The following is a 26,650-nucleotide window of genomic DNA, read 5'->3' as shown; positions in this document are numbered from 1 at the left end:
ATGCAACAACCAAGAACTACTATTTTTTTTTTTTTTTTTTGGAGACAGAGCCTCAAGCTGTCACCCTGCGTAGAGTGCTGTGGCATCACAGCTCACAGTAACCTCCTACTCCTGGGCTCAAGAGATTCTCCTGCCTGTGCCTCCCAAGTAGCTGGGACTACAGGTGCCTGCCACAATGCCCGGCTATTTTTTGGTTGCAGCTGTCATTGTTGTTTGGTGGGCCCGGGCTGGATTCGAGCCCACCAGCTCAGGTGTAAGTGGCTGATGCCTTAGCTGCTTGAGCCATAGGCGCCGAGCCCAAGAATTACTATTAAAATTAAAATTCAGGCCAGGTACAGTGGCTCACATCTGTAATCCTAGCACTCTGGGAGGCCAAGGAGGGTGGATTGCTTGAGCTTAGGAGTTTGAGACCTGCCTGAGCAAGAACAGAGCTCAAGACCTGCCTGAGCAAGAGCAAGACCTCATCTCCACTAAAAAATAGAAAAACTAGCTGGGCTAGTAGCAGTTCAGGCTTGTAGTACCAGCTACATGGGAGGCTAAGGCAAGAGGATCCCTTGAGCCCAAGAGTTTGAGGTTGCTATGAGCTGTGGTGATGCCAAGACACTTTACCCAGGACAACAGAGTGAGAGTCTGTCTCAAAAAATAAATAAATAAACAAATAAATAAATAAATCACTGGGTGCAGTGGCTCACACCTATAATCCTAGCACTCTGGGAGGCCAAGGCAGGTGGATTGCCTGAGTTCATGAGTTCGAGACCAGCCTGAGCAAGAGAGAGACCCCACCTGTAAAAATAGCCAGGTGTTGTGTTGCACATCTGTAGTTCCAGCTACTTGGGAGGCTGAGAAAAGAGAATTGCTTGAGCCCAAGAGTTTGAGGTTGCTGTGAGCTAAGATGCTACGTCACTCTACCTACAGTGACAAAAGTGAGACTCTATCTCAAAATAAATAAATAAATTGAATTAAATTAAAACTCAGGGTGGCGCCTGTGGCTCAGTTGGTAAGGCGCCGGCCCCATATGCTGAGGGTGGCGGGTTCAAACCCGGCCCTGGCCGAACTGCAACCAAAAAATAGCCGGGTGTTGTGGCGGGCGCCTGTAGTCCTAGCTGCTCGGGAGGGTGAGGCAAGAGAATCGCTTAAGCCCAGGAGTTGGAGGTTGCTGTGAGCTGTGTGAGGCCACGGCACTCTACCGAGGGCCATAAAGTGAGACTCTGTCTCTACAAAAAAAAAAAATAAATAAAAATAAAAAAAAAATAAAATAAAACACAGTGATGAGGGCAGCACCTGTAGCTCAGTGAGTAGGGTGCCGGCCCCATATACCGAGGGTGGCAGGTTCAAACCCGGCCCCGGCCAAACTACAACAACAACAAAATAGCCAGGTGTTGTGGCAGGCGCCTGTGGTCCCAGCTACTCGGGAGGCTGAGGCAAGAGAATCACCTAAGTCCAAGAGCTGGAGGTTGCTGTGAGCTGTGATGCCACAGCACTCTACCAAGGGCGACAAAGTGAGACTCTGTCTCTATAAAAAATAAAAATAAAATAAAGTCTCAGCGCCCATGGCTCAAGTGGCTAAGGCGCCAGCCACATACACCTGAACTAGCAGGTTTGAATCCAGCCTGGGCCCGCCAAACAACAATGACAGCTGCAACCAAAAAATAGCCAGGCGTTGTGGGGGGCACCTGTAGTCCCAGCTACTTGGGAGGCGGAGGCAGAAGAATCGCTTGAGCCCAGGAGTTGGAGGTTGCTGTGAGCTGTGTGACGCCACAGCACTCTACCCAGGTGACAACTTGAGGCTCTGTCTCAAAAAAATAAAAATAAAATAAATAAACTCAATGATGAAGCTAGAAATTAGTATTCCTGATGAAACCCCCAAGGAAGTTTGGCCAAATTGGCTTATGGGGAAAATTATAAGGATAGCGGCCCACTGGTTCTGAAGGCTTGTTATGACTGTTTCCCAAGGGCTAATTTCCTACATTGTGCCAGCCATTGTTCCCAATGAATGGGCCTGGAGTTCATTCATCAGAAGAAAAAAATGACCCTGAGTTTCCAAAAGAAGGGGTCTACAGTTAGAGACACCAAGGTGGCCGCAGCAAAGGTGCACCTGGTGTGCCATGCATGGTGCCATCAGTCTGTGCAAATGTCCAATAGCTTGGAAGTGCCATCCCTGTGTCCTCATCCCTGACCCACCACTGGTTTGCTGAATAAAGTAAGCCTTCTGCTTTCTTTGGGCCCAAATTCACCTGGAAACTGCAGGTGCCCCTTATCTAGGTCCAGGGATGCAATGAGGAGCCCATGGTCATGAAACCAGAGGTGAGAGACAAGAGGCATCACAAATGCAAGAGGGAGTGGGGACCAGCAAGCCTTGGCATTCATGAATGTGCCCATATTAACCCTATTTGGGCTTTGGAGACAGCCCCAGACACACTGAGATAGGAATACCTTACTAGGAAAGTGCCACTAGCTATCTTTTTTTGAGAGAGCTATAAAGGGCTAAAGGGCTTATAGCCCTGTCTGAAAAAAAGCTATGTTCCTAGGGCATGGCACACAGCTAGTAAACTGCAGTGCACAGAAATTTGGAGGAGTGGCTAGATGAGTGGATGAATGGATCATTCACAGCAGTGATCACTTAGAATCCAGGGAGGAGTTAGCAGGCCCAGTACTGGCCCAGTACCAGGAACTTAACTTCTTGTGGAAGACATCAGGCCCAAGAGAGCTTCTGAGAGCTCAGAAACCCCTCATTGTGTGCATGTTATGGCATAAAACATGGCAGTCAAGGATGGCTTCCTGGAGAAAGGTTAGCCTAGCAGGCAAGTGAGATTTAAGAGGACAGGGACTTCTTCAAGTGGGGCCCTGGGTTACTCTGGGTTTAAGTTGGACTAGAGGCCCTAGGGCCTAGGAGAACTAGAATTCTGGGGGAATGTTTAGCCTTCCATTGAGCCTTGCCTAGAGTGGCACCTTTTCATGTCCCAGTTCCTACAGTTCACCCACACCTGCCATTTGGGACAATTCTCCCAGGTGCCACCTCCCCAGGACACTGGCTCTCCCTGTTTGCCCCTCTCTAGAACAGACTGCCTCCCTGGTGCTTTACATGGGACTTCAAGATTTCTTAGCTCAGGAGCATCCTCTTTTGTCTAGCTTCACCCCTCCTCCAGCCAGAGGCAGGTGGGGAGGTGGGAGAAGGAGAAGAGGAGATGGTGGGCAGGGAGGATTTGAAGAGGACCTGTGCCAGGTCCTGTAGTCACTGCCAGTCCCTGTGCACATGGCCAGGAAAGGCTCTGAGAAGTCCTGGACCATAGGAATCCCATCAATCCCCTCAGCCACTGTCTCCCAAACTGATCTGACCATGTATTTGTCCATGTACAATTTTTCAGAGACACGTGGTTCCTCTGGAAGTCTTCTGGGGGATGCTAGTGACCATGAGGAGGGGCCCTCCTTATCCAAAACATGAAGGGATGTGGGGAGAGATATCTCCAATTTGTGTCCTTGATATAGAGGAAATGAAACTATAACTGCTCATCATAACTCTAACCAGAACTCACTCCTCTCTGCTGGATTCTCAGCTTCTTTTTTTTTTCCCCACTGGATTTATTATTATTTATTTGTTTGTTTATTTATTTTAGAGACAGAGTCTCACTCTGTCGCCCTTGATAGAGTGCCATAGTGTCACAGCTCACAGCAACCTCCAGCTCTTGGGCTTAGGGGATTCTCTTGCCTCAACCTCTTGAGTAGCTGGGACCACAGGTGCCCGCCACAATGCCCAGCTATTTTTTTTATTTTATTTTATTTTATTTTTTTTATTTTTGGCCGGGGCTGGGCTTGAACCCGCCACCTCCGGCATATGGGACCGGCGCCCTACCCGTTGAGCCACAGGCGCCGCCCCCAGCTATTTTTTTTTTGTTGCAGTTTGGCCAGGGCCGGGTTTGAACCTGCCACCCTCGGTATATGGGGCCGGCACCCTACTCACTGAGCTACTGGCACCGTACTGGATTCTCAGCTTTTTGAGATCATGGAGCCTTCATTTGGGCCCTTGCTGTGTTCTAACACAGATCAAGCATGCCGTGATGCTCAATAAATATCTGCTGCCCAGGGGATGGAGTTGTATAAAGCTCCAGTCTGGTTCTTCAAGCTCCCAGGAAGGCATACTGGGGAGGTTTCCAACTTGCTTGTTGGCTGAGAATTCTGCCATGTCTGAGAAGGCTCATCTCTGTTCTCTCTCTAACCTGGGAAGCCTTCCCACCTTTCTGGTCCACAGAGCTCCTTTCTCTTTCCAGACTCCCATTGCCTTTAGAATTGAAGCCACTCAACTTATCCTGGGCTGTTCTCTGCTTCCTGTGAGGGAGTCTCCCATTCCTCAGCTGTTGTGTCTGTCTCCTGGTTGTCAAGAGCTGAGTTTGAAAAGCTGTGTGTTAAGTCGGCTTCTCCACTTACTCATTGTGGGCGAGAGCGTGGGCAAGCCACCTCCCTTTAGGGGCCTTCTTTTTCTTGTCCATTGGGGTGGCGGTAATAAGAATACTTGTTTCACAGAGCTGGGAAGATGGGATGAGTTCATGTTGGTAAAGAACTTAGCACAGTGGCTAGTGCAGAGTAAACACTTGTGCAGTGGTGACCATTGTCACTTAATACTATTGCTCCCAGATGGCAGGGCCGAGCTTAGGGCCAGACCTGCAAAGGTGCTCAGCATGAGTAAGCAGCTGCCTCTGTGATCCTGCCGTCCTGCTGGTCGTGGGTGGAGAGTAGGGATTAGGGTGGGGAGGACACCAGGAACCCTGCCTTCTGAGGCTGGGCCGCCCGAATGTTCAGCCTGACTGGAGACTCCTCCTGCCAAAAGATGGCCATCTCCAGATGTCTGCAGGCTGGAGGAGCCGGCAGGCCCCATGGGGCCTGAGGGCAGAGACAGGACTAATGGGAGGAAATTACATGGAGAGATTTCATCTCAGCTTGAGGAAGCACGTCTACCAGTCAGAGCTGGCCAACCGTGGCCCGCCCAGGCTGCAACAGAGGCAGTGAGCTCCCTGTCACCAGAGGTGTGCGAGCAGAGGCTGGGGGCTTACTTTAAGGAGGGAAGCTGCTGAGGGGGATCCTAGCAGAGGGCAGGAGGCTCCTGGCTCCTCCGAGGGCAGTCCCTTCCTGTGTGGCTGTGGGCATCATCCAAGGTGGGTGTGAGGGCAAAAGTTGGACACCTCTGAGGGCTAGAGGCTGGAGTGAGGTGGTCACTGTAAGAGGCTGATCTCATCCGGGATTAATACAAAAAATGTACCCCTTTTTGGAGAGGCAGCTTAGTGCAGAAACCTGAGCCTGTTTGTGCTCAGTCACATCTGGGGCCAGAGAGGCCAGAGATTGTGGGGGAAGAACTGTTTTTAAATCAACCTCCCATCCCTTGCTCCAGCTTTTTCTAAAACCAGGGCCTAGAAGGAGAGAGCCTGGGTTTCCATCTTGGTTCTGCCAGTGGGCAGCTCCATGACTTTGGACAAGTCATTAAACCCCTTCGGGCTTTGGCTTTCTCATCTGTAAGATGGGGTGAGGATTCCAACAAGTTATTTATTGTTTGTAACATGCTTGGACCAGCCTGTTGTCCTGTCAGTGTTTGTTAAATAGGTAAAACTTAATTGCATGACTTACCTATGCCTAGTATTAATACAAAGTGCTTTTCTTCAGCCACCTTGTTTAGTCTTCACCACGCCCTAATGAGGTAGGAATTACCATTATTAGGGAAAGTGAATCCAAGAAGGTCAAGTTTCTTGCCCAAGGTCACATACTTGGTGAAGGCAGAGGTAAGGTTTAAACTCAGGGTGGTCTGTGTCCAGGGCCTAAGCTCTCCACCACTGGGCTTTGCCTATTCAGGGGTTGGCAGCTTCTCTAAGGACACAAAGTGCCTGCTAGGGCACGGTGACAACAGACCAGCCAGTGGGGGTCAGAGAAGGGCCCCTGCCCCCCTGGGGTGGAGAGATTCCTCTGACTAATTTGTGGAAATGTTGCTGGGTAACTTTGATTACAAATTGCAGCCCTGCTTCCTCCGGCTGAGTAATCTCCATTGTGGGGTCCTAGAAAGAGAGAGGTTCTGGGCTGGTAGGCTCCCAGGGCTGGATGGGGGACTGGCTGTGTTTGCCTTGGCAATGACACTGATGAGGGACCCAGGCCACCCCAGACAGCTGCTGGGAACAAGACGCAGGAGCCAGAAGACCTGAGTTCCCCAGCACAGTCTGTCTGTGTGGGGAACTGTGGGTGGTGGCTGTGGCCTAGCTCACTCCCATTTTCTGTTTTGTCCCTGCAGAATCCTCCGTGTTGCTCATGACTGTGTCCTCTGGGCAGAGCGATGACGTGGCAGAGAGCGGATGTCCAGCATATGTTTGTTGGGCCTGAGAATGACTGCACACACTTGCACAGCACTTTACAAAATACCTCCCTGTGCATTATCTGATCCTCTCAGTAACTCTGAGAGGTAGGTTTTTTAACCCCATTTTACAGATGAGAAAACTGTGTCTCAAAGAGAGGAAGTGACTTGCCCAAGGTCACGTAACTCAAATCCTGTCTTTGGGCTCCAACATGACTCTAGCTCTGCAGCCCACAGAGGTCTTTCCCCTCTTTCTGGTGTGAGGAGAGCAGGAGACAGCAGGGACTCTCAGTTGGTGAAGGCCCTTCATGGCTTCCTTTAACACAGAAGAGCTCCTTGGAGGTGGTTGGGGGAGATGGTGGTGTTGGCTACCAGAGGGACAGATTCACTGCCTCCAGTGCCTACTGTAGCAGGTCGTCTTCAACCGTGTCTGGGTGCCAGGACTAGACAGGCCCATGCCCTCAGGAGCTCTCTGCAAGGGAAGGGATTGGATGAGTGTAAGTCACTGTCCCAAAGGTGGGGGCCTCAGAGCTCTGTCTCATTTGGGGGAAAACAGCATGCTATTTCCTACAGACAATGTCAAAGAACTGTTTGGGAATCCCACCCCATTGTGACCCCACTTCCCCTGTGCCTCCAGCCTTGGGATCTGTCTGGGATGGGGGATATTAGCCTAGGTCCTCTGAGCTGGATCCCTTCTGAGTGGTGAAAGTATATCTTTTCACCTTGGGGTCACTGCTGGGCCTCTGCTGACAACTGTGGTTTTCCTTGTCAGCTTTGCTGTTTTTAGTCTTTGTTTGCAGCTGTATTATTACTAACATCTTAAAAGGGTTTCCCCCTCCTGGGCAAGCTTGATCTTTTGTTTTTATAAGTTTAGAACTTTTCTCTTCTCCTTCTTTTCTCCTCTTTCTCCTCCCAGCCCATAGTTTTGGGATAAGCTGATATAGGAGGTAGGTGGGCTGTTTTAAAAGGAATTTCTTCCGGCTCAGAGCCCTTAGCACAGTGGTTACAGTGCAACCATATATACCAAGGGTGGCAGGTTCAAACCCAGCCTGGGCCAGCTAAACAGCAATGACAACTGCAACAGAAAATAGCTGGCATTGTGGCGGCACCTGTAGTCCCAGCAACTTAGGAGGCTGAGGCAAGAGAATCGCTTAAGCCCAAGAGTTTGAGATTGCTGTGAGCTGTGATGCTACAGCACTCTACCAATGGCGACACAGTGAGACTCTGTCTAAAAAAAAAGCCATTTCTCCCTACAGCCTTCATCTTCCTGTCCCTGCCCCCAGCAGGCCTGAAGGGCCGCCAGCATGGACCCAGATGTGAGGACAGCATTTGGGGAGGAAGTGAGGGTACCCCATTTAACTGGGATTCATTTTCCTATTCCAAAGTGGGCTTTGGTGCCTCCAGCTTTTCATTTACACATGCAAGCCCCTTTTGTGGAGTTATTCATTAGTGGCCCTTTCCTCTGACTTTCTCACCCTCTCAGCACTGCCCCCCTTTGGGGGGACGCTCCCAACACCCCTGAGACCACTACCATAAGCAAGTTGCCTCACTTCTCAGGGCCTGTTGTGCCCTGTGAAAATGGGCCTGTGGCAGAGACAAGATTAGGGATGGGAAAAGGTTTCTGGGGCCCCTCTGCTCATTTCTGATTCATTGTAGGACTGCTTCTGTGGCCAAAAACTCCCCTTCTGAAATTTACAGCCCCTTGGTTTGGGTGGGGGTTTCCTTGATTGCTGCAGACTGGGCCCCAAAAACTTGACTTTCCATCATGATGGAATTCAGGGCCCGGGGTAGGTCCTCCATCCTGACCCTGGGCCAGTGCTTGGTGTTTGGTCTCTGGGGAAGCAGGAACTGAGGAGCTGAGGACCACCAGGCCCTAAGAGATGAACCTGAATTTCTACCTCTGCCTTGGAGCCAGAGAAATGCTCCCTGCTTGTTGCTCAGCCCTCCTCTTAGGACCGCAAAGTGGAGAGGGACAGAAGACACAGGGCTTTTTGCCCCAGCACTTCCCCCTACATGATAGTGAGGTGGGATCTGGCTTGTGCCTGAACTACCCATGCTTGTGTGGCTGTGCTGGTAAACAATTTGTTTTATGTTCTGCGAGTCAAAACTGCAGGGGGAAGTACTTAAACCCCTTTGACTGCTGGGTTATACTTAAGACAGACTCATCGTGTCTCTGCATTTCCAAGCACGAAATGCTGTCTGGGCCTTTCCTTTGCACCCACAGAAAGTCCCGAAGGTGCCCAGGGAACCAGCTCACAGATCAGCAAGGGAGGCAAGCTATGAGGCCAGGGCAAGGAGGACTAAGCCTGTTGTCATAGCTGGTGCAGGAGCATGCAGAAAACAGCATGCAAGTTGGTGGGAAGCTCGAGAATAGCACTGTGCGAACAGGGTGTGGGGTCATTACATGCCCTGGACGGCAGAGATGCTAAGCTGTGCAGGCGTTTGGAGGGGAGACCGCAGGACTAGAGTAGGCAGAGCTGCGTGCATGCTGAAGAGCAAGTGAGAGGGGTGTGGGGAGGCCTTGGTAGCAGAGATGGGGATGGGGATGAGAAGGTGTGGGGATTGGTGGCTGGGGGTGGTTCCCATCTTACCTTCCCTGTGACCAGCTCTGAGAACCAAAGAGAGAGACTGTTAAAACTCCAAGACTTGGGAAAACATCAGGGCCTCTAGAGTGCACCCAGGGGAAACTGAGGTGTCCTCTGCCCCATAGCCCAAACTCAGTAAATCTCGAGTAAACCCCTCAGTAAATGCAGCAAAGTAAAACAAACCAATCCAGAGCACCCATCCCATGTATTGATCATGAGTTGTTTCTGTAATTTAAAAAAATTAATTTTATTATAAAAAATTGCAGATGGAAATAAAAACTTCTGGGCATGGGGTAGAGTGGGGCTGGGGAGCTGGCTCCACTCCCAGGCAGTTGCAATCCACTCATTGCCTGGCTATCTTGGCCCAGGGAGGAGGGTGAAAGTTCCTAAGAACAGCTGGGGCTACACACAGGCTCCCCCTGGTGGCTGGCTTCGGAAAAGGCTGTCTCTGAACTGCAGGGGTGAGGAGGGAGTGAACAGAGTGATATTTGGTCCCCTGGCCCTTCAAAAGGGAACCTCTCTTCCCTGACTACCACCACAACTGCTTCTGCAGGGTACTGATCCTCAGGGAACTGCGACAGCATTCTCACCATGACTCTGAAGCAGGCCTGGCCCAGTGGCCAGCGGGTTGGTTCCACTGCTCCTTAGAAGGTGGTCCCTTGGATTGGGGCAGCTAACACTGGGCCTAATGGAAATGACACACTGTGTCCTGAGGCTCCTGCCTGAGCCCCACCTTCGGTATGGATGACAGCTGCGACATACAGCTGGTGTGGCCCCCAGTGAGACATGGTACAAGGTGTCCCTGAGAGTGACCTAATTGGTGGGATAATAATGACAATGACGGCGCGGTGGGTCACACCCGTAATGCTAGCACTCTAGAAGGTGGAGGTGGGTAGATTGCCTGAGCTCACAGGTTTGAGACCAGCCTGAGCAAGAGCCAGGCTCTGGGTGTTGTGGGTGCCTGTAGTCCCAGCTACTTGGGAGACTGAGACAAGAGAATTGCGCTTCAGCCCAAGCATTTGAGATTGCTGTGAGTTGTGATGCCATGCACCCTACTGGGGGCAACAAAGTGAGACTCTGTTACAAAAAATAAAAAAAATGGATAATGACAATGATGACAGTAGCAAATATTAGCTCGTTCACTGAATAGCTCCTGTGTCCTGCCTGGGGAAGCCTCGCAACAGTTCACAGGCAGGGACTTTTTTTTTTTTTTTTTTTGTGGTTTTTGGCCGGGGCTGGACTTGAACCTGCCACCTCCAGCATATGGGGCCAGCACCCTACTCCTTTAAGCCTCAGGTGCTGCCCAGTCAGGGACTTTTTTAAATAGAAAAATATCAAAGGTAGAAAGAATAGTATAATGAATCCACATATAGTCTATCATTTCAGCTTAACAATTATCAAGATTTTGGGCGGTGCCTGTGGCTCGGTGAGTAGGGTGCCATCCCTATATGCCAAAGGTGGAGGGTTCAAACCCAGCCCTGGCCAAACTGCATCAAAAAATAGCTGGATGTTGTGGTGGGTGCCTGTAGTCCCAGCTACTCAGGAGGCTGAGGCAAGAGAATCGCCTAAACCCAAGAGCTTTGCCGTGAGCTATGACACAACGGCACTCTACCGAGGGCGGCACTCTATCTGTCTCTTACAAAAAAAAAAAGTATCAGGATTTTGCCACAGTTGTTTCACTCAATCCCTTCCTTCTTTCCTTCCCCTTCTTTTTTAATTAAATATTTTATTTTATTTTATTTTTTTTGTAGAGACAGAGTCTCACTTTATGGCCCTCAGTAGAGTGTCATGGCATCACACAGCTCACAGCAACCTCCAACTCCTGGGCTTAAGCGATTCTCCTGCCTCAGCCTCCAGAGTAGCTGGGACTACAGGCACCCGCCACAATGGCCGGCTATTTTTTTTTTTTGGTTGCAATTCAGCCGGGGCCGGGTTTGAACCCTCCACCCTCGGTATATGGGGCTGGCGCCTTAACGAATGAGCCACAGGTGCCGCCCCTAAATATTTTATGTTTTTATTTTTATATTTTTGAGACAGAGTCTCAAGCTGTCCCAAGGATGCCGCGGTATCATAGCTCACAACAGCCTCCAACTTTTGGGCTCAAGCGATCCTCTTGCCTCAGTTTTTAGTAGTGACAGGGGTCTCACTTTTGCTCAGGCTGGCCTCGAACTCGTAAACTGAAGCAATCCACCCGCCTCAGCCTCCCAAAGTGCTAGGATTACAGGCGTGAGCCACTGTGCCCAGTCTGTTTATATTTTTTTGAGGCAGAGTCTCACTCTGTTGCCCTGGGTAGGGTGTTGTGGCATCATAGCTCACAGCAACATTAGACTCTCCAGCTCAAGTGATCCTCTTGTCTCAACCTCCTGAGTAGCTAGGATGACAGGTGCCCACCAGGTCTGGCTCATTTTTCTATTTTTTGTAGGGATGGGGATTTCACTCTTGCTCAGACTGGTCTTGAACTTTTGAGCTCAAGCAGTTCACCTGCCTCAGACTCCTAGAGTGTGAGGATTACAGATGTGAGCCACTGCACCCAGCCGATTAAATATTTTAAAGCGTCTCCCGAACATGATGTCATTTTACCCTTACATTTTCAGTACATGTTTCTACAAATATGAACATTTTCTTACAGAACCATAAAGCCATGATTGTATCTCCCCAAATTAATAATTTCTTGGCACCATCTTATTTCTAGCTTATGAGGCAGGAGCTCTTACTGGTCCTGTCCGCAGGTTGACATCTGCCTACTTCTCTGCTGAGAGGTATTTTCTGAGACCTAGAGCCCAGAGAGAGTCAAGGGGATGGGTCCGGGTGGCATGGCCCCTGCCCACCATGGATAAATGGCACAGCACTTTCTTGGAAGGTTCTAGAGTACAGGGGACATAGCCACTGCTTCTTACAGGAGTGAAACAGAGATGGAGCAGGAGGGGATTCCCCAAAAGAGACGCAACCGGCTTTCGTTTTCACACTGTAATTTTGCTTTGGGTCTTTGGTGTGAGTCACATGTGAAAGTACCTTGTTTTGCTAGGCTTGTGTCTGCTGCTGACACCCCCTTCATAGCAGCTGCCACCTCTAGACAGGAGGCCACGGGCTGGGTGCCAGCCTGCAGGGAGCCCAGGACTAGATCACAGGCAGGACACCCTGTCTGCAGCTGGGTGCTTCAGAGATGGGAGCAAGTATTGGAGACTATAATCTTGGGGCTAAGTGTTGAGGGGGATTTTCCATCCTTTGCATCACTTGCAGATCAAATGCAAATGTGTGCAAATGTATGCAAATGAGAAGGTGCCCTCTAAGCTTAGGGGCAGGATAAGACTGGAAAGGTGACACAAAGCTCTGTCTGGTCCATGACTTCTTTTCCCTGAAAATGTTCAATGCAGCTTGCTCCCAGGGAGAGGTCTGGCCACCACCTCTGCTTCCTGGAGACCTGCCCTGGCCACTGCTAGTGTCTGGGGCATATAGTCTAGATTAAGAAATAGAAGATGTCCTGGGTGGCGCCTGTGGCTCAGTGAGTAGGGCGCCGGACCCATATGCCAAGGGTGGCGGGTTCAAACCCAGCCTCAGCCAAACTGCAACAAAAATAAAAAAGAAAGAAAGAAATAAAAGATGTCCTGTCACTTCTGTTTTCTCCACCTGTGCATATGCACAGGGCCAGCACATAGGACTAGGCACATGGGATATATGGATTGACTCTGGTGCAGCCAAGGAGTCAGGTGTGGGGGACATGGGACCGCCTCCTCCTACTTTATCCTGGACAGTGGATTCTGGGGAGACAAAGAAGGTAGTTGGGAAAGGCTGCCTGCAGGGAGGGGATGTGGAGGGGCATTTGTTAGAGTCCCTGGAGACTCCTCAGCCCTGCCTCTCCTCATTATCACCCCAGGCAGGCTGTGCCAGGCTGACCAAAGAGCACGAGCTAGTAGAGAAAGTGGGGGGAAAAAGCAGTAAGAGGGACCTCCTGGGCCTCAGCATCCTCCTGTATCCCCAAAGGGCACTTCTGGGCCCAGAGAAGCTGGAGGGCTGTCTGGGAAGGCAAAGGGCTTGTCCCATTGAGGGGCAATTCTGGGGTAACCAGAGGGTAAGCCAGAACAGACCCCCAAGTCAGACCAGCTAGGTGTTGGCTTTTTCTGATGGCCCAAATCTAGTCCCTCCAAAGCCCTACTTCAAGAGGCTGTGCTGGACCGGAAGCACCCCAGGCTCTGAACTGGTAAGTTTAAATGAGTTTTACCCTTCCTGCCTGGTCTGTTCAAGCCTCTTCCTTGTCTCCCACCCTCTTGTCTCTGAGAGGCTCCACCATGTGTGTGACCCTAGCGGCGCTGGCCTCCCTGCTTAGCACTTCCTCAGGGTTGATGGAGCCTGGAGGCCAACCCAGCTTGCCCACTGCTGCTGAGTAGACACAGGCTCCAGAAAGACAGGCCTTCAAGCACAATTTTGGGCCTGGTACGACCTGGCCCTTGTAGACTAGAACTTGACCCCTTTGTTCTTTGTTCCCTCCCCAAGGGCTTAGTTCCTCTAGGAGAGCCTCTAGGGGTGAGGGAGGGTAGGAGCTATGTTAACCCTGGTCACCATGACCTTAACCCCTTACTTGTGCAGGCTGCAGACAGCCCTAAGGAAAAGATCAGGCCCAGCTTGTGCAGGAAGTCTCAGGGTTCTGGGGCCAAAGTCTCTATGTTATGAAGATGAGGCCAGTGGTCAGGGCCACACAGGATGCCATCACCTGTCCAGGAGGGCGAGAGGGCACCAGTGTCAGGCTAGCAGAAGACTGGTTCAAAAGAAAATGGTTCTTGTGCTGGCATGATTTATGCCCTGAAGGCCTCAGTGGGAAGGCCTTCAGAAACCTGAGCCACAGTTGCAGGGAAAATTAGACAATTGGCTCCTTCTATGTTTGTGGACCTCATTCTGGGAAAATACACACTGCTGCTGCCTCCCCACCAAGCCCAGAGGAGCACCCCAGTATCCAGGTGCCAGCAGCTCCTCCCCCCACTTGTGTGGATATGCAAAGCTGCAGGGACCAAGCACCCTCTGGCCCCTGGAAGTACCTTTCTGCAGGGCAAACCCAAGATGGCCATGGGCTTCCAGGAAGAGGCTTCCTTGTATCTGTGCCCAGCTATGGCCAGAAAACACACCCTCACTGTTTCATCATCCGAACATTTATTTAAAAGAGTTTTGTGTTGTGGCTGTTCTGAGTGAAGTTCTTCATGATCTGATTTTAAAATCCTTTTTTTCCCTGGCTCCTCTGTGAGTTGCCATAGAGATAAGTTAGAGGCAAACAGAGCTAATGAGCTTGGTTGGGTCTTTTGTGTTTCTAAATGTTTTCCATTCTAAGCCCTTACCATATAATTAGAGAGATTATTTAGCATGGACTTTTTCTTTTTTTGTAAATTAGTTTCAAAAGCAAGTTCTGAGGTTTGAATACTGATTGTATTTGTTAATCAATCCAACCTGGGTTTCCTTCCAGAAGAAAACAAGATGCCATTGTCAAAATGTTGGAAACAGGATGTTTGAGACCTTGGGGTTTCATAGATTTGCAGTGATGTGAAGGATCCTGACCATCAGTACTAACACGTGTTGATGTCTTTTTATTAGGCAGGCATGTGCTTTGGGGAGAGGTGACATGAGACGCTGATGGAAATGTGTGCTGGGGCCAGCAGCCTCTAGCTGTGGGCTGGGTCTTTGGAAATCCAAGTTTCCTAAGAGGGGGCTGTTTCTCCCCTTGGGTGGACTTCAGCTTGCCTGCTTAAGAGCCCAGAAACGTCTATCAGAAGATGGTGAAGTGGGAAGGGGTTGTCCCTCAAGCCATGGGAACAGCTAAATTAGCTTGCCATGCCTCAAGCCTCCTGATCCCTTCTCTCTGTTAGAGTAAGTTTGGATGTTTTTCTCAGTGTTTCTGAATCTTGGCACTATTAACATTTTGGGTCATATAGCCCTTGGATGTCAGGGGCTTTCCTGTGCCCTGTAGGAGCCTCCAGCACTGGATACCAGTTACATAGACTACTGCTATCGCCAGAAGTGTCTCTGCACATTGCCAGATGTCCCCTTGCAGGCAAAATTACCAACAGTTGAGAACCACTGAATTAAAACATAATATGTATTCATTGTAGAAAATATAAATGAGCATAGAATATAAGATAAAGGGGGCGCCTGTGGCTCAAGGAGTAGGGCGCCGGTCCCATATGCCGGAGGTGGCGGGTTCAAACCTAGCCCCGGCCAAAAACCAAAAAAAAAAAAAAAAAAAAAAGTAAAGGCCAAAGAACAAACTGACCAGCCTGGGCGGTGCCTGTGGCTCAAGGAGTAGGGCACCAGCCCCATATACCAGAGGTGGTGGGTTCAAACCGAGCCCTGGCCAAAAAAACAAAAACAAACTGTTAATAGTTTGTGTTAAAAAAAACTTTCATACAGTTTTGTGCGGCACCTGTGGCTCAGTCGGTAAGGCGCCGGCCCCATATACCAAGGGTGGTGGGTTCAAACCCGGCCCCGGCTGAACTGCAACCAAAAAGTAGCCGGGCATTGTGGCAGGCGCCTGTAGTCCCAGCTACTCGGGAGGCTGAGGCAAGAGAATCGCTTAAGCCCAGGAGTTGGAGGTTGCTGTGAGCTGTGTGAGGCCACGGCACTCTACCGAGGGCCATAAAGTGAGACTCTGTCTCTACAAAAAAAAAACAAAAAACTGACCAGCCTAAGAATAAAATTACATTTATTTCCTACCTAAGAACATCAATGTTACTATGTAAATTATACTTTACCCTCTATCGTTATAAGCAGTTGCCATGGTGTTTCTTTTTATTTATTTATTTATTATTTTTCTTTTTTGTAGAGGCAGAGTCTTACTTTATCATCCTTGGTGAGTGCCGTGGCGTCACACAGCTCACAGCAACCTCCAACTCCTGGGTTTAGGTGATTCTCTTTCCTCAGCTTCCCTAGTAGCTGGGACTACAGGCACCTGCCACAATGCCCGGCTATTTTTTTGTTGTTGCAATTTGGCCGGGGCTGGGTTTGAACCCTCCACCCTCGGTATATAGGGCTGGCGCCTTACCCACTGAGCCACAGGCACCACCCATCGTGTTTCTAAAATAAAAGTTTTATAGTTAATGTGTGGAGGATTTAAAAAAAAATAAAGATACTAAGTGATCATGTTTATCCTAGGATCTCATAAAAGACAGGACATATTTAATTCATCTTGTGAACTACAGAATGGGTTGTGGTCCAGACCCTAAGTACATGGGTTTTGGTTTTGTGTTTTTTGTTTGTTTGTTTGTTTTTTGAGGCAGAGTCTCACTATGTTGTCCTCAGTACAGTGCTGTGCCATCACAGCTCACAGCAACCTCAAACTCTTGGGCTTACGCAATTCTCTTGCCTCAGCCTCCCAAGTAGCTGGGACTACAGGTGCCCACCACAATGCTTGGCTATTTTTGGTTGCAGTTGTCATTGTTGTTTAGCTGACCCAGGCCAGGGTCAAACCAGCCACCCTCAGTATATGTGGCTGGCTCCATAACTACTGCGCTACAGGTGCCAAGCCCAGTCTAAAAGTTCTAAAGGACGGTAGACATTTGTTTAGTTAGTTGGTTCACCCTGGCTTTACCTCTGGTTGATGCTTTATGTTAATAAGGGGAAAATCCCTTTATCTTTTCTCCTAAGCTCCTTGCCTGCCTGACTATATAAGTGACTTGCCAAGACTGGGATTACCAGATAACAGGTAATTTATATGGAGATGATTTTTCACCTTTAAATTGTAAGCCAAATATGGGAAACCCTTGATAACTGTGTCTATTTTATATCAGTTACTAAGACATTTTTTAAGTTTTTATTTATTATTAAAATTTGCCCAAAAAGTCCCTAACACAATTATTTACCTTTCTTTATAGCCTCTTCTGATCTCTAACGTATATATGCGGTTTAACTGTTATTGTCATAATAACTGATATTTTGTCTTAGGATTTTTATCTGAAAGCACAATGCATTATTAAGAGTCTCTTGAAAATAATTCAGATCTCTTTTACAGAAATGAATGTATGCACTGCTACCGTAGTGTTCTCCAGGAATATACCTAAACATAAACGTATGCCTGAGGTTGGTTTTTGCAGGAAACAGTGCTCTGCTTCTAAAAACTTTTGCATCGAGTCTTTCATAGGAAATCTTCATTGTTTAACCACCTGGAGAGCATAAATTATTAAATGGATCATGTAGGTACATTGTGTAATGACTGAAAGGCACATTAATGTAATCTTTGAATCTGTAAAAAATTACGTTTGGAGGCTCTCTTTGTTTTTCTATCCATCTTAGGTCCTCTATGTGTTGGCACATGTGTAAGTGCACACACATTTTTCTTCATGTGTGTGATAACACATCGTAAAGAATAGAAATGACTTTAAAAAATAAAAGAAAATGGAGACCTGGAATAAAAAAAGTTTAAAAGCGGTTAACTCTGATTACTAGAATTATAGGTTATTTTTATTTCATTTTCTTTTTTTGGCCAGGGCTGGGTTTGAACCGGCCACCTCCGGCATATGGGACCGGCGCCCTACTCCTTGAGCCACAGGCACCGCCCGGCCTTTACTTTTGAAGAACACATGACCCTTAACAATCAAAGTAAATTGGAAAACGTTGAGAAAATAACAAATGCTTTAATTAAAGTCCTTTGTAGGACAGATATAGATATAAAAAGAATTTCTTCAAATAATTTCCTAGGTGTCACCCAGAAGCATCCTTGCTGGCTGTAACACACTGTGCTGGAGTGCTTCAAATAAAATGATAGAATAATTTAAAATATGTATTTGCAGGCGGTGCCTGTGGCTCAGTCGGTTAGGCGCCAGCCCCATATACTGAGGGTGGCGGGTTCAAACCCGACCCCAGCCAAACTGCAACCAAAAAATAGCCGGGCGTTGTGGCAGGCGCCTGTAGTCCCAGCTACTTGGGAGACTGAGGCAAGAGAATTGCTTAAGCCCAGGAGTTGGAGGTTGCTGTGAGCTGTGTGAGGCCACAGCACTCTACCGAGGGCCATAAAGTGAGACTCTGTCTCTACAAAAAAAAAAAAAATATATGTATTTGCAATCATTTGGAATCATTTAATAGTTTGTAGCGTGTTGATGGAGTGAAAGAGATTAAAGGCAGTCCACATTTATATTTTCAAGATAAATTTCCTTCAGAAGCCAGCTCAAATACTTGCTCATGTTCTAAGTATAGCCATTGTAATAAGACCTAAGATAAAAGCAGCCACTAATTTTTGATTCACACTTAATTGGAGGTGGAGAGGCACCAGCGATTCCATATCCCCCAGTGTAAGCATCATCAGGGCTACAGTGCACACCGCTCCCAGGAAGACAGTAAACTAGGTCCTGAGGGGACAGCTCTCTTTTCTGGTTGAGAGAGACAGCTCAAAAAATAAACTTTCACGTAAATGTTCCTTTATTCTTTTTTCCTTTTGTGGCTCTTTTGCAGATGGGAGAAGAGTAGCGACCACCTCTTTCCTTCTCAAAGCTTTCCTCTGGCTTTGCTCAGAAACCTGGAGACAGAATTTATCAATTACAGCATAGTGACGGGATCGAACATCTCTATGATGAATCACAATATCCACAGAACACCGAGGCTTTACTGTACTTGCAGCAGCAAGCACAACATACTGTTAGGAACAGTACACAAAACTTTGACCTTTAAGGCAAACTTGTAGGGATTATACAGAGTCAACAGTTGCTTATGTGTTAACTGATCACTTGCATAAAATATTAGCTCCGTAAGAAACACGGAAACAGGAAGACTTTCTTTTTTTTTTTTTTTTTTGCCGGGGCTGGGTTTGAACCCACCACCTCTGGCATATGGGACCGGCGCCCTACTCCTTGAGCCACAGGCACCACCCGGGAAGACTTTCTTTCACTAACTCTTGTTGTCTGTTTTGTTGATGGATTGGCACTGAATCCTCCTGCTGCAGCTTGTGTTTTTATGGTCTCCAATCTATTTTGGACTTTTTGTAGTTTCAGTTAAAAATGCCAAACATTTTGTCAATCTCAGCAGCACCGCTCCTCCTGTGACTGTTCCTCTGTTCCTTCTCAGTGTCCCGCTTTTAAGCTTTTGATGTCCTTCTTTCCAAACTATCTTTTCCACACCTAACTTTGCTTTTTTATAAAACTGATGCTGCGGGGACCGGGGAGGGCAAGTGGAGGGAGGGTATTTGGTGGGATCTCACCTAAGGTGCACAACGCAAGGGTACGTTTCAAAACAACTAAAGTATATTACGAATGTCTTACCACAAAAAATAAGTAAGTGAGGTGATGGTCATATTAATCAGTTTGATTTAAGCATTCCGGGTGGCGCCTGTGGCTCAAGGAGTAGGGCGCCGGTCCCATATGCCGGAGGTGGCAGGTTCAAACCTAGCCCTGGCCAAAAACCAAAAAAAAAAAAAAAAAAAAAGATTTAAGCATTCCACATTGTATATCAAATCATCACACTGTACCCTAAAAATGTATACAGTTATGATTTAATACAAATTAAGTTTAAAAATAATAAAAATAAAGAAATAAATAAAGCTAGGTGAAGGACATACAGAAACAACAACAACAACAAAAAAATTAAAACAATAAAACGGAGGCTGCGCCAAGTGTGCGGAGCGTCCTGTTTTGCAGCCTGCCAACCCGCGGACTGTGCACCCTGGTCATTCCCCCTCTTGGCCAGATCTGCTCTCCTGCACCTCTTTTCAAGCTCCCTTGGAAACCTCCTTCTTCAGTGATGGTTCCCTGGTGGGCCTAGGAGCACAGTGGGAAGCTCCGCAGAATCTTACCTTTACATTTAAGGGGAGAGGACCAATCTGATCCTTCGCTCAGCGGTGATCTGGCTGTGGGGGTTGACGCATACTCACACTAGTGCATAGCTGACAAATGGGTCCTCACACACCCATTTTTCACCTGGCCCAGAGCTTGGGCTGTACCTTACGTGCCCTTTTTTGTGTGTATGGCGAGAACCCACCTTGCAAAGGGGGCTGCAGAGTGAGCCAAGGCAGAAGCTCTTCAGTAAGGAGAATTCTAACCTTGTGATGAAAGTTGATGCCCTTTCCCAGGAAAAAGGCCTAGTTCTGCATTCCATTCTGTCGACCTCAGGTTAGGAACTTCTGAGTACAGGAACTTGTGGTGATCTAGAGACTTACCCCTGTCTGGCAGTTATGTTTGCAAAGGCCCTGGGAAAGTTCTGACCTCAGCCCTTCCCTGTTATGAAGGGCAGGACCTCTTGGGCACACAGTGGTGTCAGCCCTGGGAAATGGATGGATGGATACATACATGGATCTGCAGAACTGAGACCAGGATCTGAGCTTCTCCAATGATGATACTGATCAAATCTAGCATATGGGCCAACCTGTACCTCTAATGAGCACTCCTTCATCTAACTCCACGGTAAGAAAGGGACCATCATGATAAGTGAGTTGCCATTTTACCAAGCTTGTGAGAGGTCATACAGCCCAGTGAGCCTTTCCTTCTCCTGCTGCTGTGATAGCTTACCCTTGGAGCCAGGAGGTCCATGCCCTGAACCAGGAAGCTACACTGCCTCTGCGGAGGAGGGATGGGTTTGCCTGAGCTTGCAGGACAGTTGTATACTCTGCAAGGATGTGCTGGGACCTCTGGCCCTGGGCTGCTTCTTGCCTGGGGAGCAAGAATGCTTCTGGCTTCCAGCCTTGCTTCCTCCTCTAAGGGGGGCAGCCATCCCCGCGCTGCAGCCATCCCCCTTCAGTCTGTACAGGGCACCATGGAGGAAATGAGGCTGAGCTCCCCTGGGCTGGCTCCATGTCATCTGCAAGGGTCTAATGGGACCAGAGAGAAGAAGCCATGGGGGCAATCCACAATGGCGTGAAGCTTACCCCAGCCTGGGGGCAGAAAAATGGGAAATGTGCACCTGCGGGGGGGTTGTTTTGTTACATCTCATTCCATTTATCTTTTGAAAAACTACATAGGTATATGTAGTTTTGACAAATTTCAAAAGGTACAAATATATACACAGTGAAAATGAAATTTCCTTTCTACCCTTCTCCTACCCTTTCCCTGAGGCAGCCATTGTTATCCCTTGTCTGCATGTCTTACATCTTTTCAGATCTGTGTCTTACATCTTTTCAGATCTGTAGTCTGTGTATTTATTTATTTATTTATTTTTTTTTTTTTTGTGGTTTTTTGGCCGGGGCTGGGTTTGAACCCGCCACCTCCGGCATATGGGACCGGCGCCCTACTCCTTGAGCCACAGGCGCCACCCCTGTAGTCTGTGTATTTAAAGCAAATATCTATTTAATCTTTTTTTTTCCTGTCCCATAGAACTCATTGCTCTGCACTTTGTTTTTGTTAATTGACAACATATCTTGGAGATCAGTATATAGAGATGGCTATCCATCATCTGTTTTTTCCTTTTCTTTCTGTCTTTTTTTTTTGCAGTTTTTGGCTGGGGCTGGGTTTGAACCCACCACCTCCAGCATACGGGGCTGACACCCTACTCCGTTGAGCCACAGGCGCCACCCCTTTTTCTTTTCTTTTCTTTTTTTTTTTTGAGACAGAGCCTCAAGCTGTCGCCCTGGGTAGAGTGTTATGACATCACAGCTCACAGCAACCTCCAAATCCTGGGCTCAAGCGATTCTCCTGACTCCACCTCCCAAGTAGCTGGGACGGTAGGCACCCACCACAATGCCTGGCTATTTTTTGGTTGCAGCTGTCATTGTTTGGTGGGCCAGGGCTGGATTCGAACCCGTCATCTCAGGTGTATGTGGCTGGCACCTTAGCCACTTGAGCCACAGGAACCGAGCCTTTTCTTTTTTTTTTTTTTTTTAAGGTAAGTTCTCGCCCTTGTCACCCAAGCTGAAGTGCAGTGGCGTCATCATAGCTCACTGCAACCTTGAACTCTCAGGCTCCAGCAATTCTCATGAGCAGGACCTCCTGAGTAACTGGGACTACAGGCATGAGCCACCATGCCTGTCTAATTTTTTGTCTTTTCATTTTTTTTTTGTAAAGACAGAGTCTCACTGTACCACCCTCGGGTAGAGTGCTGTGGCGTCACACGGCTCACAGCAACTTCTAACTCTTGGGCTCACGCGATTCTCTTGCCTCAGTCTCCCAAGCAGCTGGGACTACAGGCGCCCGCCACAATGTCCGGCTATTTTTTTGTTGCAGTTTGGCCGGGGCTGGGTTTGAACCCGCCACCCTCAGCATATGGGGCCGGCGCCCTACTCACTGAGCCACAGGTGCCGCCCATCTTTTCATTTTTTTGTAGACAGGGGTCTCTTTGTTGCTCAGGTTGGTCTGGAACTCCTGGCTTCAAGTAAGCCTCCTGCCTTGGCCTCCCAAAGTGGTGGGATGACAGGTATGAGTCACTGCACCTGACCCCTCTGTTTTAATAATGCCATACTATTTCATTGTGTGCGTGAACCATAATTTGATTAACTAGTCCTCTTTTGACCATTATATAGGTTGTTTCTGACACTTGTGGTAATAATGCTGCCATGAATGGGTCTTCTTGTGCAATCACCATCTCACAAATATGCAGGTATACTTGGAGCTAATTCCCAGCTGTGGAAATGCTGGCTTGAAGAAGGTGTGTGTGGATTGTGATAGTGACCCCAAGGTACCTCTGTAGGCTGGTGTGTATTGTTCACTGTGGCCTCACAAGCACATGGTATTATACAACTTGTTGATCTTTTCCTTCTGGAAGGAGAAAGCCAACATCTCACTGTATTTGCATGTGCCTTATTTTACTGAAGGTGAAAACCTGTTCATATAGTCAAGAGCCATTTTGTCAGTTCCTCTCTGTGTCCTTTGCCCTTTTTTCCTTTGGGTGGTTAGACTCTTATATGAGTTTGTAAAGTGATCATCACATGGCAGGAGTATGTCTATGATTAAAATGCCTTTCAGGGCGGCGCCTGTGGCTCAGTCGGTAGGGCGCCGGCCCCATATACCGAGGGTGGCAGGTTCAAACCCGGCCCCAGCCAAACTGCAACCAAAAAATAGCCGGGCTTTGTGGCGGGTGCCTGTAGTCCCAGCTACTCGGGAGGCTGAGGCAAGAGAATCGCTTAAGCCCAGGAGTTGGAGGTTGCTGTGAGCTGTGTGAGGCCATGGCACTCTACCGAGGGACATAAAGTGAGACTCTGTCTCTACAAAAAAAAAATAAAATAAAATGCCTTTCAGATACACAGCCTGACAGCTTTGAGGCCCAGGCCTCTGCTCCCACCCGCTCCTCTGCCAGAGGCCCTGCTGCCTGGGTCAGCCCTGCTCTGCAACCAGCTGCCTGGCGAAGCCCTGAGGGAGGCCCTGGAACTGCCCATTAGTAGGGAGAAAGTTCAAACTTGCTCCACCAGCCTGTTCCAGGCCACTGCAGGGTGAGAACACCCAGGCACACTCACCCTGCACAATTCTAGAAGGTGCCATTTCCATGGACTGTAGTGTGAATGTTCTCCCTCTCCTTCCAGAGTTAGGTGGCATGGTAGGGGCCCAAATGGAACCAGCCATGGGCAGCTGGGACTGGTTTCTCCTTTGTGATAAGGTGGGCCCTAGAGTACCAAGGGCTGGGTAGGGCCCGTCTATCACTGTTAGACTGACATCTGAGAGGAGCAGGATGCCCACATGGAGTGTCTCTGTTGTCATGGGTTTGTCAACATGACAAAGATCTCATCTGGGAAGATCATCTCATCTGTTGAGATGATCTTCCCAGCATAGCTGTCCAGTTCAGCTGGACAGGGAATACCCAGGGTCCCTTTGCCTGGGGCAGAGGAAATGCTGCAGGGAAGCTTTACAGAGAACCTGGAGAATAGGGGATAGGTGGAAAGGGGTTCTGAGTAGATTTAGTGGCTGCTCTTGGCTTTGGGTGAGGATTTGGCCAAGCATCTTTTCCAACCCTTGGGTTCAAAATATTCCTTGGCAGAAGCCCAATGGTGTCTTGGCCTATTCCCAGGTGTGCTGGGGAGCAGTAGGCAGGGACAGTGGTACCACCTTGTTAGAAACCAAGCTCCAAAAACCAGGTCCCCAACTGCCAGGCAGATGTTCTCAGAGCAGGCATGACCAAGACAGCATGAAATTTAAGGGCCTGTGGGGAACCCAGGCCCTTTTCTGCATCTCCAAATAGCCCACTTACAGAGAGGTGGGCAATGACATCTGCCTGGGCAAGGCAGGGCCTTGGATGCTGGATGAAGGAGACATTGCCCCTTCCCTCAGAGACTAGGGTTTGGTGATGTCCAGAGCCCTGGCAGGGATGGCTCCTGGAAGCTGCCCCAAACCCCACAGGTGGGGCTGCTCAGTTAAGCCATAGGCCTGGGCCCTGGCTAGGGGCAAAGGCAATGTTTCAGATGCCTTGACACCTGACGGTGGAGGGTGAGGGCACTCCAGGACTCCTCTGAGGAGCATGGAGAAGTACAGCCCTTCCCTCCTCCAGGATCCCCTGCCCCATGCAGCAGAGGTAAGGGCTGCAGAGGGACGGGGAGGAAGCCCAGTCAGGGGCTGCCCTTCCCCCTCCAGGCCCTGGGAAGGAAGCATGGAGTCAGGGGCTGCCCTTCCCCCTCCAGGCCCTGGGAAGGAAGCATGGAGTCAGGGGCTGCCCTTCCCCCTCCAGGCCCTGGGAAGGAAGCATGAACCTCACTCACTGCAGCTTCAGTGAGACTTCTCTGCTGCACCGGGCGGAGCCTAACTCAGTGGCCAGCACCTGTGGCTTTACTGGCTCAAGAGAGGTTGGTTCTCAGATTCTGAGGCCAATGGCAAAAGAGTAAAGATGGCGTGGCTCTTCCCTAGAAGTTTTGTGTGGCTCTGGCTTGTCTCCCAGCCTCTCTGAGATGCTAGGTAAGCACCATGCAATAGCATTTTCTGGTGATGGAAATTCTCTGCGCTGTCCAATACAGAAGCACCAGTCACATGTGGCCATTGAGTACTTGAAATGGGGATGGTGTGACTGACAAACTGGGCTTTAAATGTATTTATCCTGAGTCCTTCCCAAGTAGCTAGACTATAGGAGTGTGCCACCATGCCAGCTATCTATCTATCTATATGTGTACATATATGTGTGTGTGTGTATATTTTTTTTGGTATAGGTATGGGGTCTCACTCTTACTCAGGCTGGTCTCAAACTGCTGACCTCAAGCAATCCTCCTGCCTCAGCCTCCCAGAGTGCTAGGATTATCAGCATGAGCCACTGCACCTGGCCTAAATATAATTTAATTGTAATCAATTTACACATAAATCGCCACACATGGCCGTGGCATCGGGCAGTGCAGCCCCAGGTTGCTGTGCCTCACTAGCCTCCCCAGCTCACTGGGCCCCTGCAGAATGGAGGGGATGGCACTACAGGTATAGAAACAAGTCCCCAAGAGGCAAATCTGGAAATCACAGCCCATGCTTTCCTCCTTTTGGATGTTGAGATACATATTTGTGTGTTAAATAAAGGCTCTGAAATATTCTGCTCAGAAGAAACCCATTTAGCTTTATGGGGGAAGCTCTATCGTTGTTCCATTGCCCGATGGGAAGAGAGATGAGGCTGGGCAGATGGCTGTCACGTGCTTCCTCCTCTACCCAGGTGGGCAGTTTGGTGCCCTAGACTCGGAGCTGACTGGGACCTGCAGGGAGGATCTAAGAGCTCTGGCTGGAAACGCTCCCTGCTTGCTGGGATGGGTGGTCTCACCACCCGCATTGTTCACTGTTCAGCCCCTCCCCACGCACACACACACTGGACCCCAGGGAGTCCAGGACCACACTGCAGGCCCCTGGACATTCAGCGGGGCTGGTGCTGTGGGAGGGAAGAGAAGTAGCAATACTCTCAGGTGAGGCGGGCAGGGCACTTGCAGCCAGGGGACAGTAAAGGAGTCCCATGGGGCTTCCTAGAACACGGAATGGCCACCAGGAGAGAGGCTGCCCTGACCACTTTCTATCCCTTTCTAGAGGGTTTTGGGTCAGCAGCCTGGAGGGTTCATTCCTCTCTGGCCAGCAGGGAGAAGTGCCCTCATCCCCACACACCCCGGAACTCTGTGGGTGCAGGTGGAGCCCTGCACGCTCAGGCCCAGGAGACTTGTTCTCCCTCACCCAACCCACTGCTTTGAGCCCAATACAAGGAGCCTGATGGAAGATCTAGAATGCCAACCCAGGCTCTCGACACCACAGCACATCCGAAGTCACATCTGGTTAGATTCTGGGGGAAGACATCACCAGCCAGCTGGGAAATTATTGATCTGTAGATCCGGGGCCAACATGGGAGTCTCAGCTGTGCATCATGTAAGGACAGCCTTCCCTGGCTGGTGTCCGCAGGCTTGGCCTACACACACACAGGGCCACTATGTCACACAACTCTGGGGCACTGCTTAGATGGAGCACGATGTCATCATTCTGAGGACACACACGTGCACAACTTAAATGCATGTGTGTCAGTCTTGCCACTGTGCACACCTTCCTCTCCACAGCTTGCACTCCCAATACATGAGAAAACAACTGCATTCACAAACCAGATGTGGTCAGCTGGGTGTAATAGGTCACATCTGTAAACCTAGCACTCCAGGAGGCTAAGGCAGGAGAAATGCTTGAGGCCAGGAGTTCAAGACCTGCCTGAGCAAAAGTAAGACCCGTTTTTAGTAAAAATAGAAAACAAAATTAGCCAGGCATTGCAGCAGGTGCCTGTAATCCCAAGCTACTCAAGAGACTGAGGCAGGAGGATCAGTTTGGCCTAGGAGTTTGAGGTTGCTGTGAGTTAGGCTGACACCATGGCACTCTAGCCCTGGGTAGAGGCACTCTAGCAAGACTCTATCTGGGGTTTTGTTTTTTTTTTCTAT

The 26,650-nt window shown here is 49.1% G+C and overlaps 1 pseudogene; it reads right to left on the bottom strand.

Annotated features, from left to right (window-relative positions):
• Positions 1 to 18,061: 18,061 nt before the first annotated feature.
• Positions 18,062 to 20,399, bottom strand: LOC128568509 (motile sperm domain-containing protein 1-like; annotated as a pseudogene).
• Between the last annotated feature and the right edge of the window lie 6,251 nt (positions 20,400 to 26,650).

This window comes from Nycticebus coucang, chromosome 17 (genome assembly GCF_027406575.1).
Source record: "Nycticebus coucang isolate mNycCou1 chromosome 17, mNycCou1.pri, whole genome shotgun sequence".
NCBI lineage: Eukaryota > Metazoa > Chordata > Mammalia > Primates > Lorisidae > Nycticebus > Nycticebus coucang.
This window is presented reverse-complemented; position numbering and strand designations above follow the sequence as displayed.